Here is a 16207-nt window from a genome sequence, read left to right as displayed (position 1 = left end):
TGGTTATCCTGGCTCACTTCATGTGGTCTTGGGCAAGCTACCAAACTGTAAAATGGGCATAAAGGTAGTACCTGCCCCTCAGGGTTGCTGTGAAGTGTCACTGCATTAACATACACAAGCATTTAGAGAAAGGTGTGGTCCAAGTGTTAGAAATTATGACGATTACTATTTGCTTCTCCAGTCCCCCTTCTGTGACAGAGAAAGAAACAGATTCTCAGAGGTGAACAGCTTGCCTGAGGTCCTGTGGCTCCACGCATGGGAGAGACTCACCTCTAGAAGTCACACCCTCTGATTCCCAGGCTGGGGATCCTCCAAGGGCTCTTAGGAATGGGGCCTTCTCCTCACACATAAGGGCACGTAGGCACTAGCAGGTGCCTGGCATGTAGCGGATGCTGAGGAAGAACTTTGTGGGACTCAAATGACATTAGATCAACCATCTAGCCACGCCTGCAGTCTGAGTCTCATCCCAACCTCAGTGGACAGTCCCTATGATGGACAGAAATGATGAAGTAAAAGAGCTGAACAGCAGATTTCAAAGGGCAGCTTGAGAAGACAAAGTAAAGTATTATAATGAAATGTGCAAAGAACTGGAGATAGAAAACCAAAAGGGAAGAACATGTCAACATTTCTCAAGCTGAAAGAACTGAAGAAAAAGTTCAAGCCTTGAGTTGCAATATTGAAGGATTCTACAGGGAAAATATTAAACAATACAGGAAGCATCAAAAGAAGATGGAGGGAATACAGAGTCACTGCACCAAAAAGAATTAGTTGACATTCAGCCATTTCAGGAGGCAGCATATGATCAATGACTGATGGTACCGAAGGAAGAGGTCCAAGTTGCACTGAAAGCATTGGCAAAAAACAATGCTCCAGGAATTGACGGGATACCGATTGAGATGTTTCAACAAACAGATGCAATGCTGTCTCAACAAACAGATGCAACACTGGAGGTGCTCACTCGTCTGTGCCAAGAAATTTGGCAGACAGCTACCTGACCAACTGACTAGAAGAGATCCATATTTGTGCCCATTCCAAAGAAAGGTGATCCAACAGAATGCAGAAATTATCGAACAATAGCATAAATATCACACATAAGTAAAATTTTGCTGAAGATCATTCAAAAGCTGTTGCAGTAGGACATGAACAGAAAACTGCCAGAAATCCAAGTCAGATTCAGAAGAGGACATGGAATAAGGGATATCATTGCTGATGTAAGATGGAGCATGGCTGAAAGCAGAGAATACCGGAAAGAAGTTTACCTGTGTTTTATTGACTGTGCAAAGGCATTCGACCGTGTGAATCATAACAAATTATGGATAACATTGAGAAGAGTGGGAATTCCAGAACATTTAATTGTGTTCATGAGGAACCTGTACATAGACCAAGAGGCAGTCATTGGAACAGAACAAGGGGATACTGTGTGGTTTAAAGTCAGGAAAGGTTTGCGTCAGGGTTGTATCCTTTCACCACACTTACTCAATCTGTATGCTGAGCAAAGAATCCAAGAAGCTGGACTATATGAAGAAGAAAGGGGCATCAGGATTGGAAGAAGACTCAATAACAACCTGCGATATGCAGATGACACAACCTTGCTTGCTGAAAGTGAAGAGGACTTGAAGCACTTACTGATGAAGATCAAAGACTACAGCCTTCGGTATGGATTACACCTCAATGTAAAGAAAACAAAAACCCTCACAACTGGACCAATCAGCAACACCATGATAAACGAATAAAAAATGGACTTTGTTATGGATTTCATTTTACTTGGATCCACAATAAATGCCCATGGAAGCAGTAGTTAAGAAATCAAATGACGCATTGCATTGGGCAAATCTGCTGCAAAAGACTTCTTTAAAGTATTAAAAAGCAAAGATATCACTTTAAGGACTAAGTTACGCCTGACCCAAGCCATGGTGTTTTCAGTCGCCTCATATGCATGTGAAAGCTGGATAATGAATAAAGAAGACCAAAGAAGAATTGATACCTTTGAATTATGGTGTTGGTGAAGAATATTGAATATACCATGGACTGCCAGAAGAATGAACAAATCGGTCTTGGAAGAAGTACAACCAGAATGCTCCTTAGAAGCAACGATGGTGAGACATCATCTCACATACTTTGGACATGTTATCAGGAGGGACTAGTCCCTGGAGAAGGACATCACATACTTGGTAATGAGGAAGGTCAGCGAAAAAGACCCTTAATGAAACGGATTGACACAGTGGCTGCAACAATGGGCTCAAGCATAACAATGATTGTGAGGATGGCGCAGGACCGGGCAGTGTTTCATTCTGTTGTACATAGGGTTGCTATGAGTCGGAACAAATTCAATGGCACCTCACAACAACAACAGTTTTGGGAAGTAAATTGCCAGGCTTTTCTTTCTAGCCTGTCTTAATTTGGAAGCTCCAGTGACACCTGCCCACCATGGGTTACCCTGCTGGTGTCTGAAATACTGGTAGCATAGCTTTCAGCATCACAGCAACACGTAAGCCACCAGAGTACTACAAACTGACAAACAGATGGTGAGTTTGTACTGGATGTTAATAGTGCTGAGAGTGGGGGACAAAGGTGAATCCAGGGGAGAAGAATCCCCACTGGGACCCAGCAGCAGAGCCCAGAAGTCAGGAAATCCAGGGTTTGAAGTCCAGCTCTACAACTAACTTGCAGTGTGACCTTGAGCAGGTTATTTAACATCTCTGTGCCTCAGTTTCCTCATCCATAAACTCAGAATCAAGATAGCTACCTCATAGGATGGTTGTGAGAAGTAGATGAAATGATGTATGTGAAGTGCTCACAACAGTACCTGAAATACAGCGTTCCCCATAAGTGTTGGCTGCGTTTTGGTGAGGTCACTGCGTTCCGGGGCCCAGTCTGTCAGGCTCTCCAAGAGGTTCCTGTTCACAGTGCTGCTCATATAAGCAACTGATGTGTAGATAAGAATTCCAATTCACCCATTTATTGGGTGAAATCAACCTCACCTGGGGACTGGAAATTTGTGTCCAGTCTATCAGTTCCCTGTAGGCAAGCTCCCCAACAAAGCCAACTGGAACTAGCTTTTTGCCACACAGTTTCACGGCAAGAAGGGGTAACAAGGGGATTGTTTATCACCGTGTCCTGATGGCCTAATGCATCCATTTCCATGTGACACCCGGGCCACAGTCTAGCCAGAGCTATTGATAGCCAGGGCCCTTCTCCTGCTGTGCAAATAGTGCCAAATTCCAATACTTGTTTCTCCCTTTTCTATGCTGCTTCCTACTCAGTTACTTCCCTTATCTCTTTCTATAAATTGAGGCCCTTGATTTCGCCTGCTCTGAGCTTGACTCTTCCTTCTCTGGCCTATGCTATCTCCTGGCTTTGGAGTAGCCCCTATCTGCCTGACATTCCCCCTTGTGTATTTGTGAAAATGGCGTAGGGGCGGTGTCTGACCTCCTCTAACTTCACAAGAGGAAAGGAGAATCAAGATCAACAGCCCAAGGCTTATTCCTATAAGGCAGGAGTCAGACATGCCTCTTCTCTGACACCAACTGTCCCTCTCACAGCGCTCTCTACTGGGCTTGATAATTCATTGCAATGGCTACTCAGAACTCACAGAACACACTCACAATTATAGGGTTTATTAGGGAAGTAATGTTACAATTCAGGCTCAGGAACACTCAGGATACAGTTCTTCCATCAGGACAGACTCGTGCCAGCTGTGCTTGCAAGCATGCCTCTCCCTGGCCCTCAGTCTCTGCCCAAAGACACTCAGCTTTTTCAATCCGTGGGCCAGGAAGTCCACTGTGCTGTCTTCTGAGGCTCTCTCCTTCCTTGGTGGTGGTGGGCTCTTCTCTCTGCTCTGGAAATTGGCTCTCTTTTAAGGCAAAACTAATGAATCCCCTTGGTGGGCCACAATTACCTCATCGCACAGTCCCACCCAATCGCCTGGGTGGGAGTTACAAGACCATGGCTATAAAGGCCACACAAAAGTATCAATCACACTGCAGTATTGAATTGCTAGTTTAGCTGTATACAGCCTGCACACTGTTTGTTTTCCTCCCTGCTGGGCCTCTTCTTTCATGGAGACAGGTAGTAGTCTTGTAACTCGTGATCCATGGGAGATCTTAGCAGTTCTAAGCTCCTGGAGAGCAGAACTGTGCTTTTGGAAGTTCTAACTTAGCTCTTTATGAAGGGGACTTTGAGTACCATCTGAGAGTTACTCACTTCCTGCAAGAAGGATCCTTTCCGGAGGCAGAGTTCTGTGTCCGATTTGTTCACTGATGTAAACCAAGTGCCAGGTTAGTGGCTGGCACAGAGTGGTGCTCAATCATACCTGCAGAACAATGAAAGCCTCTTCTCAAGAGAGCAGCTTGTTCATCTCAGAAGCAATTCTTTGGTTGGCCGTAGAAGACAGCATGGCCTGGCTTTCCTTCTGGAAAAAGTGTTTTTACCTGTCGTAGGTACATGCCATCTCCACTTGGGGTTTGGTCTTTCAGGCTGTGATTTCGTTCTTGCTTAGCTTCTCATTGCCTCTTCTCAAACGGCCTACTGACCTCAGGGCCTCTGGTGAAGCCACAGTTCTGATTCTGGCATTTCCCAGTTCCAAATCCTCAGATGGCTCCTGTTACTTTTGAAATTAAGTACAGATTTCTCACCTTGGTATTCAAGGCCTTGGACTTGCACATGACCTGATGCTCCATTTCTTCCCCACAAGTACCTTGATTGCATTTTAAGTTCATCACACAATATTTTCCAGACTTCACCCTCAAACCTTATCCTTTTCTCGTGCTGTTCCCTCAGTTTGGAAGAACCTCTCCAACAAAACAATGTCAAGATGAGTCTTCAAAGCTGTAAGTGATTCCTCTGCCTGTTGGAATCACTCAGAGCTTTGAAGACACATCCTGAGCTTCTAAGCCCTGTCTTGAACACCATTTTGTCCATAAAATCTCCGACCGGATGAACCCTCTCCCTCCTCTTATCCTTAAGCATGTCCATCTATACTTCACCTGTTTTCTCACTTTTCCATTGTTTCTGAAATTCCTCATCTACTCCTACCCCTAGGTCATTAAAAGTTCTTTGAGGGTAAGGACAGGCTTTATTAATTTCTTCTTCCTTTCTAGTGGTGCATACATGATTCACTCTGAGGAACTAAATGAATCAAACAACTGCTCCATAAAGTAACTATTCTGTAAATACAGGTGCTGCCTTTGCACGGTATAGTTTTTTTTTCTGGGTTGCATGAACCTTATAAAAGGAATAATTTTTGTTGTTAGCAACAAAAACCTATTTGAAGCATCATTTGCATAAGTTGCTGGTCCAAAACAGCAAGTACATCTCAGTTGCTTTAAACATAATACCATTCTTGCTTCATCTGAATCCCTGAAAACTCAAACTGCTATTGTGTGCAAGTTAATGTCACCATGGCCATTCCCTACACACTGGATATTCAAATGGAATTCACACGAGGACTTTGTCACAGATCTAGGAAGGCCAAACATGTATCTTCTTGATCTCGTCCAACCAAATCCTATTTAGGGAGAAAAGACGAAGGTCAGGACATTTATTCGAAAAGTTTAACTAGCCAACACACATTTTATAGTACCTGAAAAGTTGTTGAAAAGGAGTTCGTGTCTTATCACTGGAGGTTGCATTCCTGAACCTGTAAAATAAACTAGTTAGTTAGAGTGTCTTTATACTCTCCCAAGCCTTTAGATATACCTATTTCCAGACATGCTTTTAGGATGCATTTGGGGAAGCTGTGATTAAAAGACACTTTTTAGTATGGTATGGAGGCTGAATCTTTTGACAATGACTTGAACAAAAGAATAAAATCTATTTTACATCAGCTGAATGTCTCTAATTGGGGCTTGAAGACCAAACAATTCCCTCCAAGACAGCTGGGGCTTTGGGTAGCCCCAAACCAATTAACTCAAATTATATAATTTTCCTCCCACCCCCACCCCAAAGCTTGACTTGCTTATTTAGCAAAGAGGAGGATTAGCACAAGCATTAAGGAGCCCATTCTCTGCTGCCTTGAACAATATGCTGAACTTAGTTCTGGGCCAGCCAGAAGCATCCTGGCTGGGAAGAAAGGAAAAAGGGAAGCTAAAGTCAAGCCGTCTCCTTGGCATGGGTCTCCTCTTTCTTGGGATACAATGCAATTCAGCATAAATATATTACTGGATTACCAGGCAGCAGAAAGCACCCCAGCCTTTAAATGGAAACAAGCAACCTTTAGCCCTCCTAAGCCTCTGAAAATGTGCGGGAGCTAATTAGGGCAAGAAACTCATGTGGTGATCGGAAAAGACCAGAGAAATCTGAACAGTTATGGAGGAAGCTGAATAAGGATGTGCGTGTGTGTTTCAAGGAGCAAATAGCTGTACTATGAATGGATTTCATGTTCCTTCTCTTTCCAAATGGTTTGTTAAGGCTGCAATAAGCATTGGCTGGGCAAGTGATAAAATTAAGTAACAATTCTAAAGGTTAATTTTCCAAATTAGAAAAATCACAATAATTTTAAAAGGCAGAATGGCACTCTACATTGCAATTATATCACAAATATATTGAATAGACTTTGTTACAGTACAGCTGAGATTCTTTTTCTACTTTACATTGAGTACTATACTTTGTGATCCTTGTAGTAAGATACTGAATTTTGTATTTGATCATTGTGAAATAAAAATGAAATTAAATAGCTTACTTAGTTCTAATAAGAAAGGGTAATTAATGGCATCTAGAGGTTGGCAAAGATCCCTGGTGGTGCAGTGGTTAAAGCTCTCAGCTGCTAACCAAAAAGTTTGGTGGTTCTAACCACCAGCTTCTCTGCAGGAGAAAGTTGTGGCAGTCTGCTTCCATAAAGATTTTTTGTTGTTGTTGCTAGGTGCCTTTGAATTGGTTCCGACTCATAGCGACCCTCTGTACAACAGTATGAAACACTTCCCGGTCCTGCACCATCCTCACAATTGTTGGTATGTTTGAGCCCATTGTTGCAGCCACTCTGTCAATCCATCTTGTTGAGGGTCTTCCTCTTTTATGCTGTCCTTCTACTTTACCAAGCATGATGTCCTTCTCCAGGGACTGTTTCCTCCTGATAACATGTCCACAGTATGTGACCTGAAGTCTTACCATCCTCACCTCTAAAGAGCATTCTGTCTGTACTTCTTCCAAGACAGATTTGTTTGTTCTTCTGGCGGTTCATGGTATACTCAGTATTCTTTGCCAACACCATAATTCAGAGGTATCAATTCTTCTTCGGTCTTCCTTATTCATTGTCCAGCTTTCACATGCATATGAGGTGACTGAAAATACCATGTCTTGGGTCAGGTGCACCTTAGTCCTCAAAGTGACATCTTAGCTTTTTTAACACTTTAAAAAGGTCTTTTGCAACAGATTTGCCTAATGCAATACATCGTTTGATTTCTTGACTGCTGCTTCCATGGACGTTGATTGTGGACACAAGTAAAATGAAATCTTTGACAACATCAATCTTTTCTCCCTTTATCATGATATTGCTTACTGGTACAGTTGTGAAGATTTTTATTTTCTTTATGTTGAGGTGTAATCCATACTGAAGACTGTGGTCTTTAATCTTCATCAGAAAATACTTTGAGTCTTCTTCACTTTCAGCAAGCAATGTTGTGTCATTTGCATATTGCAGGTTGTTAATGAGTCTTCCTCCAATGCTGATGCTGAGTTCTTCTTCATATAGTCCAGGTTCTCAGATTATTTGCTAAGCACGGATCAAATCAGCATAATGAAAGGATAGTTCTACTCTGACCCTCATAGGGTCACTATGAGTCAGAATCAATCCGATGGCTGTGGTTTGGTTTTTTGAAGAGGATGGCAGGATTCTTCAAGGAGGCCCTTTCTAATATTTCTTGACCTCTGAAATCCTAACTTCTAAGGGCTGACCTTTTATACACCAGAAAGAGAAGGTGAATTGTGGACTCCCTTGGATGTCTCTTTTTCTAAGCATATAAAATATGGTACTGGATTTACCCCAGTATTTTCTCAAACATTTCTTTCTGAGGAGATCCTGCCCTGGATACTGGTGGCTCATTTAATTATTGGAATCGAATGAATTAATGTAACAAACTTCCCTGGTATTCTAAGTCTTAGGAGTAATCTTCCATTTTTGACTTTTTGCAAGGCTTTCTAGAATGCCGCAAGTCCATTTCCTGAAGTTCCCATACGTGAAGTAGTATTTTGTGCTCTGTTGATGCCACCATCCATCTAGAATTTTCTGAAATCTTCTATGGAAGAGACTCTAGAGATAAGTCCATTGTTTTCCTTCAGAAACGAATAACCATCAGTGTAAGACTCAGAACTGGAGTCTTGGAACCTGGGCCCTTTGATTCACAGTTGGGCTAAGACCTCCTTTGTTGGAGGTCTCTGTCTTTAAGGAGGTGGATTCTCCCAAATCCAGAAGTCACAGCCCCAAGAAAGGCCTGACGTACCGTGAGAACCATTTATTAATGTGTATTCTGGGTAAGACCCAGAGTATGGATACCAATTAAAATAAAGATAATAGACTTTGCAGGTCAAATTCTGAGAATGTTGGAAATTATTTCACCTACTCTATAATTTTACAGATGGAGCCATGGCAGTCCAAGAAAGAAAATGATTTGTTCAAGGACATGTGGTGACTTACCAATACAAGCCTGGCCAGAACTCAGTTCTCTTGACTCATATCTACTCTTCTAGTTGAAGAACTACCCTGACTATCAATGCCGATCACATCTTAAAGAAGCATGTCACTTACTCTTCTGACTTTATAGATGGCTAATGACAAAGGAACCCTATGATTTAACAGTACAATACCAGTTACTGTTGAGTTAATTCCAACTCATGGCAACCCCATATGTGTCAGGGTAGAACTGTGCTCCACAGTGTTTTCAATGGCTGATTTTTCAGAAGTAGACCACCAGACCTTTCTTCTGAGGCATCTCTGGGTAGACTCAAACCTTCAACTTTTGGCTAGCAGCTGAGCGAGCCATTTGCACCACCTAGGGACTCCCTATGAATTACAGGTTGCATTTTTACCATGCTGCCCCTAGTTGGACAAATTTGCATCTGTGGTCCAGGCACTAAGGCAGAAAAGCAGACAGAGTCTTACCGGTGCCACTCTTCTCCATTGGCTGTAAATGTGGGAGATGTATGAATCAACGTAACATTGCTGCTTCCATCTCTAAAACTTAGCTAGCTTTCTGCTTAGGAACTTGTCACCAAAATCAAGGAACCACAATGGCTTATTTTGAAAGTATCTTGAAAAGGATAATGTTTGACCATTCCTCTCGTTGGCTTTACCTCCATGTGCTGTGTGTAATGATCCAGAGAGAATCAATTGGACACTGCATTTTAAAGATAAGGATTGGGATTTTACTTCTGGGTAACCTGGTGACCCCAATCAATCTCTGTCTTACAAACCCTCTGAAGATTTGATGCTCCAGTCCGCAATTAAGTCCCAGCTTCCAAGAATGGCAACAGATGCTGCAATCTAAACACCTTTATTAACTATTTATCTTCAGATGTGTATCAACAATCTCTTGGCCTACAGAAACAGCGACCGCTCCTTACATGGTAAATCACACTCTTTCATCTTCAAGCTATTTTAATCTGTAATCCCTTTGGGAAGATAAAAGCAGATATATTGAGAAGGTAGCCAGTGATATTTAATTACTTTAAAAATGTGATTTTCTAAAAGTAGTTGTCACCTATCCAGTGAAAATATTGCTATTACGTGTTTACCCCAATTATACAAATCATGAGATGGTATTTAGGGTAGGCAGAAAACATAACAGAAGTGAAGATTTTAATGTCTGGCTTCCTTTTTTCTTATAAAACTTGCTGATTATATTTCATTCACCAGACTTTGGCCCCTTTTGAACCACAGCTTCAACACCATAAAGAATGATCCTTGCCACCTACTTGTCTTACAAGAATGTCACAAGGATTAAGGATTATAAATGATGGTAGAGTACTTTGAACATTGAGAATGAACTACAAGGCCAAAATATTTCAAGCAGGACTCTGTGTAATCTTTTGTAGTTGAACTCATCGAGGATTTGTTCTATAGCTGAACTATTGCCTGGAGTTTATTGAAGTTATTCCCTAGAGAAGAAGAGATAGTATTGTGGGATCAGGGAGGCTTCCTCCCCCTTGACTTAACTCACTGGTTAAATAGCTAAATTTCTCCCACACAGGTAGGTCGAGTGGGAAGTTCTGCCAGTCTTTGTTTCAAGGGCTCAGGTGCACTTCAGGGAGATTAATGAAGTTTAGGCAGAGTCTCTGGGTGGCGCAAATGGTTAAGCTCTCTACTACTAGTTGAAGGGTTGGTGGTTCAAACCCACTCAGAGGCACCTCAAAAGACAAGCCTGATGATCTGCTTCCAAAAGGTCATGGCCTTGAAAACTCTATGGAGCAGTTCTACTCTGCACACATGGGCTTGCCATGAGTTGGAATCAACTTGACAGCAACTATCAACAATGAAGTTTAAGCGTCTCATTGGCACAGGCTCTTCCAAGGTGTTCTCATTGCCATTTGTCTCGGTAAAATTTGAAAAAATCAGATATTTTAATCATGAGTGGTTAAGAACACCATCTATTTCTACTCTGACTTCATATGCCCCTTGAAATGGCATTACAATGGCCCCAGAGAAATTGTCTAATCTGGCTAAGGGGATAATAGCTGAGGATATTTTAGTTTGGCCTTGTTGTTACCTATGTCAAGCTGATTCTGACTGATGTGACCTTATGGAAACAGAACAAAATGTTGCCCAGTCCTGTGTCATCCTCACAATTGCCAGCATGTTTGAGTCCATTGTTGCAGCTATTATGTCTATCAGTCTCACAGAGGGTCTCCCATCCCCTCCTTGGCCCTCTACTTTACCAAACATGGTGTCCTCCTCTAGCAATTGATCCCTCCTTATAACATGTCCAAAGCAAGGGAGTCTGACAATGTTCTGTTATGATCCATAGGATTTTCATTGGCTAATTTTTGGAGGTAAATAGCCAGTTTTTTCTTCCTAGTCTTAGTCTGGAAGCTCTGCTGAAACTTGCCCACCATGGTTGACCTACTAGTATTTAAAATACTGGTGGCATAGCTTCCAGCATCATAGCAACATGCAAGCCACCACAGTATGACAAACTGATAGACAGGGTGGTGGAGTTTGGGCTTAGTGGAATGTATTTACGTGCTTTGCTGTCCCTTCTGTGTACAGTTATTTCTAGTCTTTCTGTTCTAAAAAGGACTTCCAGGAATACTACCCTCACTGTGCCAACCCACCTGCTATCATGACACTGTGCAGCAGGGAAAGGTCACATTAAGCGTTAAGCTGTGGTACCTGGTGCTGGAGGTCTGCAGGGAAGCAAGGTTTGCAATGTATGGAGCTAAAAGCCAACCTGAGGAAAATGTGTCTACTTGTCACATGTAGCAGTGGTTAAGAGTTCATACTGCTAATGCTGGAAGTTCGAATCCTCCAGCTGCTCCTTGGAAACCCTACGTGGCAATTCTACTGTGTCCTAGAAAGTTGCTATGAGTCGGAATCTACTCAATGGCAACGGGTGTACTTTTGTAAGTGGGGGATTCAGTTTCATTGATGTCTGGTCAAGCCAAAGTTCACTCCTGTCGGGACTATATTTAATAGAGCATTATTTATAATCAGAAATGTACCAGGTGTTTTTTCTCTTTTAATAGGAATAGTGTGAAATAGAATTTATCAGAATTTCTGTGTATAGGCACAGACAAGCCACAGACTTGTACGAGTACTGCAAAAAGCAAGTCCAACTAGTGAGAAATTGCAAGTTTTATCCATTCCAACTTTTCAATAATAAAGAAAGAAACTCCAGGGAAGAGTGAATTATCTTTCTATTATCTCTCTTAAAAATAATACAACAAAATCATCGTGCTATAAAGAGGCAATGCAAAAGTAGTTAGTCACAAATGTAGGTAAAACAGGGTTTTAGAGGTGTGTCAAGCAGTTAATTACTAAAACATACTATGTTATTTTTTTGAATTTTGAGATGTTTATGGTATTTGTCAGCTGTCTGAATAAATGTCTGTGTTCATACTGAATTTTGTATTTTTATGCTTTTTGTAATCTTTTTTTTTCCAAAAAAGGCTCTCAAAATTGTACGTGTTTTAGCTCCTACATAACTTAGATCTGCCTTTGGGAAGATGGCAGGCAGCAAAGCTTAGTTCTTCATCAAAAATTATTTGATTCAGAAGCAACCTTGGAGGCCAACTACATCCATGCACTTTGCCTCCACCTGCTCCCGCCCCAATATGGTTAAGGACATGAAGGCTCTGAGGTGAAGCTCTCCACCTAAGATCACACATCCCGGGTGTGGCAGAAATTGGATAAATCCATGCATTCAGAAGAATGATGTTGGGACAGGCTGGCTGGAGACACCAGCAGCAAAAGGACTCCAAAAGGACTCAACAAGAAGACAAGAGGTCTGTGTTCCAGTCTTGACTCTGCCACCATCTCCCTTGTGACTTTGGACAATGCACTTTCCTCTTTGGGCCTTGATCTCCCCGTTGGTGTGGGCTCGGAGGAGTTCTTTTTCTGTATTTAATAGTTAGGGAAGGCCTCCGTGATAAGGTGACATCCAAGCAGAGACCTAAAGGAAGTAAGAGAGTGAGTCATGGGGATATTCCTGGTGAGTGTTTTCTACAAAGAGGGAACGGCCATTACTGAGGCAGGCGTGTGCATGGTATCTTGGAGGAACACCAGGGAAGCCATTATATTCGGGAGAGGGAGCAAGGAGGAGAGATGTGGGGATGAGGTCAGAGAGTGAGTGCAGGCCACGGCTGGATTTTTGCTCTCAGGGAGATGGGGAGCCATTGCAGCTTATGTCCACGAGAGTGGCATTATCTGATGTAAATGTAAAATGATCCCTCCTGCTGCTGCATGGAGAATAGACTGTAGGAGTAAGGGCAGAGGCCAGTTAGGAGGCTACTGCTGTCCTCCAGGCATTGTCTAGGGCAGGGGCTGAGGGGAAGGTGCACAATCACTGCACAATCACCTCCAATATGAGGCAGAAAGTCACAGGTGCTTGAAAGAGGCATAGCAAGATAGTGCTGGCATTTGAGCTGGTTGGACATCATAGAGTAGAGATGGTAGGGAGAGGGAATGTCACTTTTGTAGAGGAAACAGTGTGAGCAAAGATAGGCACAAGAAAAATGACGGCTGCGTTCATGGAGACAGTGCTGTGTAGGGATCGGAAGTGAGGGCTTTGGGCTCTGTGACCTTGGACAAGTGACTCTACTCCTCCCTTAGATTCTTCATTGATATCATCATTCTCTTTGTCAAAAAAAACAAAAAACAAAACAGTTGCCGTGGAGTTGATTCTGCTCATGGTGACCCCATCTGTGTCGGGGCAGAACTGTGCTCCATGAGGTTTTCAATGGCTGATTATTTGGAAGTAGATTGCCAGGCTTTTCTTCCAAGGCACCTCAGGGTGGACTTAAATCTCTAACCTTTTAGTTGGCAGCCAAGTGTGTTAACTGTTTGCACCAGTCAGGGACTCCCATCTACTTTGCAAAGCTGTTGGTATGAGATGGAGCTTAGAGTCACTTTGTAAATCGTAGTTGTCATGACTATGACTATGATTTTTATTAAACAACAAAAAGTTTGATGAGGCTGAAGCCTAGGAATGTGACTGGGAGACAACAGCAGGAAATCAGGCTGAAAGGCAGGTGAGGGCTAATAACAAAGAGCCTTGAATGCCACTCTACCCATCTCTTCAGGTAGAGCATCCCAGACTTAACTGATTCTAAGAGTCACCAGAAGTGCTATTTAAAATAAGATTCCTGGAGGTGGGCCAAGATGGCAGAGTAGTCAGACACTTCCTGTGGTCCCTCTTACAACAAAGACTTGAAAAAATAAGTGAATCGATTATATATGACAATCTAGGAGCCCTGAACATCAAAGGCAAAGTTGAGGAATCAGACTGAGGGGCAGGGGGAGGGAGAGATGGTTCAGAAGCAGCTAGGAGTTGCCAGGCCTGACCTGGAAGGAACTGGTACCCTGCAGCCAGCGCACACAGCGGTGAGGCAAGCAGTGGTACTCAGGATGGGTTTTCCACATCAGGAGAGACCAAGTGGTGGAGAGTCTACTCAAGCCTCCAGAACCAGTGAAAAGCAGCCCTCAATCAGCAAGAAATAAGTACATGCATCTAACCTACCACACGGATCAAAAAATACTCCCTTTGGGAAAAACCTCTCTCCCATTTACCTGTCCCCTCCCCACTCTGTACTGGGTCATTGCCATTGTCATTGCTGGAAGTAAGGACATGTCACATGCCCTGAGCCATTCTCCTGGTCTTGGAGAAGGAACAAATTAACAAACAGGAATAAATAATCTGCCAGCTCTCCTAAGCCAGGAACTTAGGGCAGTGGCAGCTCCTTTACCTAGGCACAGGCATAAGGGGTCCACAGACTTTGAATGCTTTTCACCCCTGCATAAACCTGTGTGGGCCCATTTGAACAGAATAGGCCCTCATTAGCACAGTACAACAGGGTATATACCTGAAGCCTAACTTCAACTGTATGAGCTATATATTGGAGTGGCAGGTTCATGGCATTTGACACTGCTCTGCCCATTAAGCAGGGTCCTCACCTACCCACATCAGGGGCCTGAGGACTGGTGGCTCCACCCATGCCACCTAGCCACCCATGACAGGGGTCCAAGAATAAGTCTTTACAGCCAACAGCGTTGACTACCCATAGTCTGGCTGCAAAACCCAACAACCTACACGCTCTAGGGAACAGGGACATGCTTTCCTCCCAGATACTCAGGGGCAGCCATCAGCCCCCTGCCTTGTTCAGCATGTGAGCCCCTACTGCAGCCAGATACCTGTGCCTACACCAATCACCCCTGCTCGTCTAGGACTACAGGTGAGAATGTGCACCACACACTTGGTGACTGACTACCTGGACACCTGAGCTGAATCCACACAAGAAAAGTAAAAAGACTCCTGGGCTCACATACCTAATAACAGATCTAACCACATGGTGACAGGACATTAGAGCTTCAAAGGTGCCAATAATCAAACTAGAACTAGCTCACACCAGCAGCCTATTTGGGCGTATCAAAACAAAACAAAACAAGAAGCTAGGACACAGTGAGCAAACATAAAACAAATAAATAACTTATTGATGGCTCGGAGAGAACAGTCACTATCAAATCACATAAAGAGGCATACCATGGTGGCTTCAGCAAGCTACAAAGCAAAGAATCAAGAAATCTCCCGAAGGAGGAGAACTTCTTGGAATTACCGGAGGTAGAATACAAAAGATTAATATACAGAACTCTTCAGGAGATCATTCGAAATGCAGAAAAAGCCAAGGAACATACAGACAAAGCAATAGAGGAACTTAAGAAGATTATAGAAGAGCACAATGACAAATTTAACAGGCTGGAAGAATCCATAGAGAGACAGCAAACAGAAATCCAAAAGGTTAATGATAAGATTTCAGAATTAGACAACTCAATAGAAAGTCATAGGAGCAGAATTGAGGCAATAGAAGTCAGCATTAGTGAGATTGAAGATAAAGCAGTTGACACCAACTTACTTGAGGAAAAATTAGATAAAGGAACTTTAAAAAATGAAGAAACTCTAAGAATTATGTGGGACTTTATCAAGAGGAATAACCTACGAGTGATTGGAGTAATAGAACAGGGGGGGATGACAGGAAATGCAGAGAGAATTGTTGAAGATTTGTTGGCAGAAAACTTCCCTGATATCATGAAAGATGAGAAGATATCTATCCAGGATGCTCGTCGAACCTCACACAAGGTAGATCCCAAAAGAAATCACCAAGACATATTATAATAAAATTTGCCAAAACCAAAGATAAACAAGGAATTTTAAGAGTGGCTAGGGATAAACGAAAAGTCATCTACAAAGGAGAGTCAATAAGACTAAGCTCAGACTACTCAGCAAACCATGCAGGCAAGAAGGCTATGGGATGACATATATAAAGCCTTGAGGGAAAAAAATTGCCAGTCAAGAATTATATATTCAGTAGAAGAGAGCGGGAGGCCTCACACTACCTGATTTTAGAACCTATTATACTGCCACAGTAGTCAAACCAGCCTGGTACAGGTACAACAACAGATACATAGACGAATGGAACAGAATTGAGAATCCAGACATAAATTTATCCACTTATGAGCAGCTGATATTTGACAAAGGCCCAAAATCAGTTAAATGGGGAAAAGACA

The sequence above is a fragment of the Trichechus manatus genome, unplaced genomic scaffold (genome assembly GCF_000243295.1).
Source record: "Trichechus manatus latirostris isolate Lorelei unplaced genomic scaffold, TriManLat1.0 scaffold00026, whole genome shotgun sequence".
Taxonomy (NCBI): Eukaryota; Metazoa; Chordata; class Mammalia; order Sirenia; family Trichechidae; genus Trichechus; species Trichechus manatus.
The sequence above is the reverse complement of the archived record's forward strand: the minus strand, read 5'-3'. Positions refer to the sequence as shown.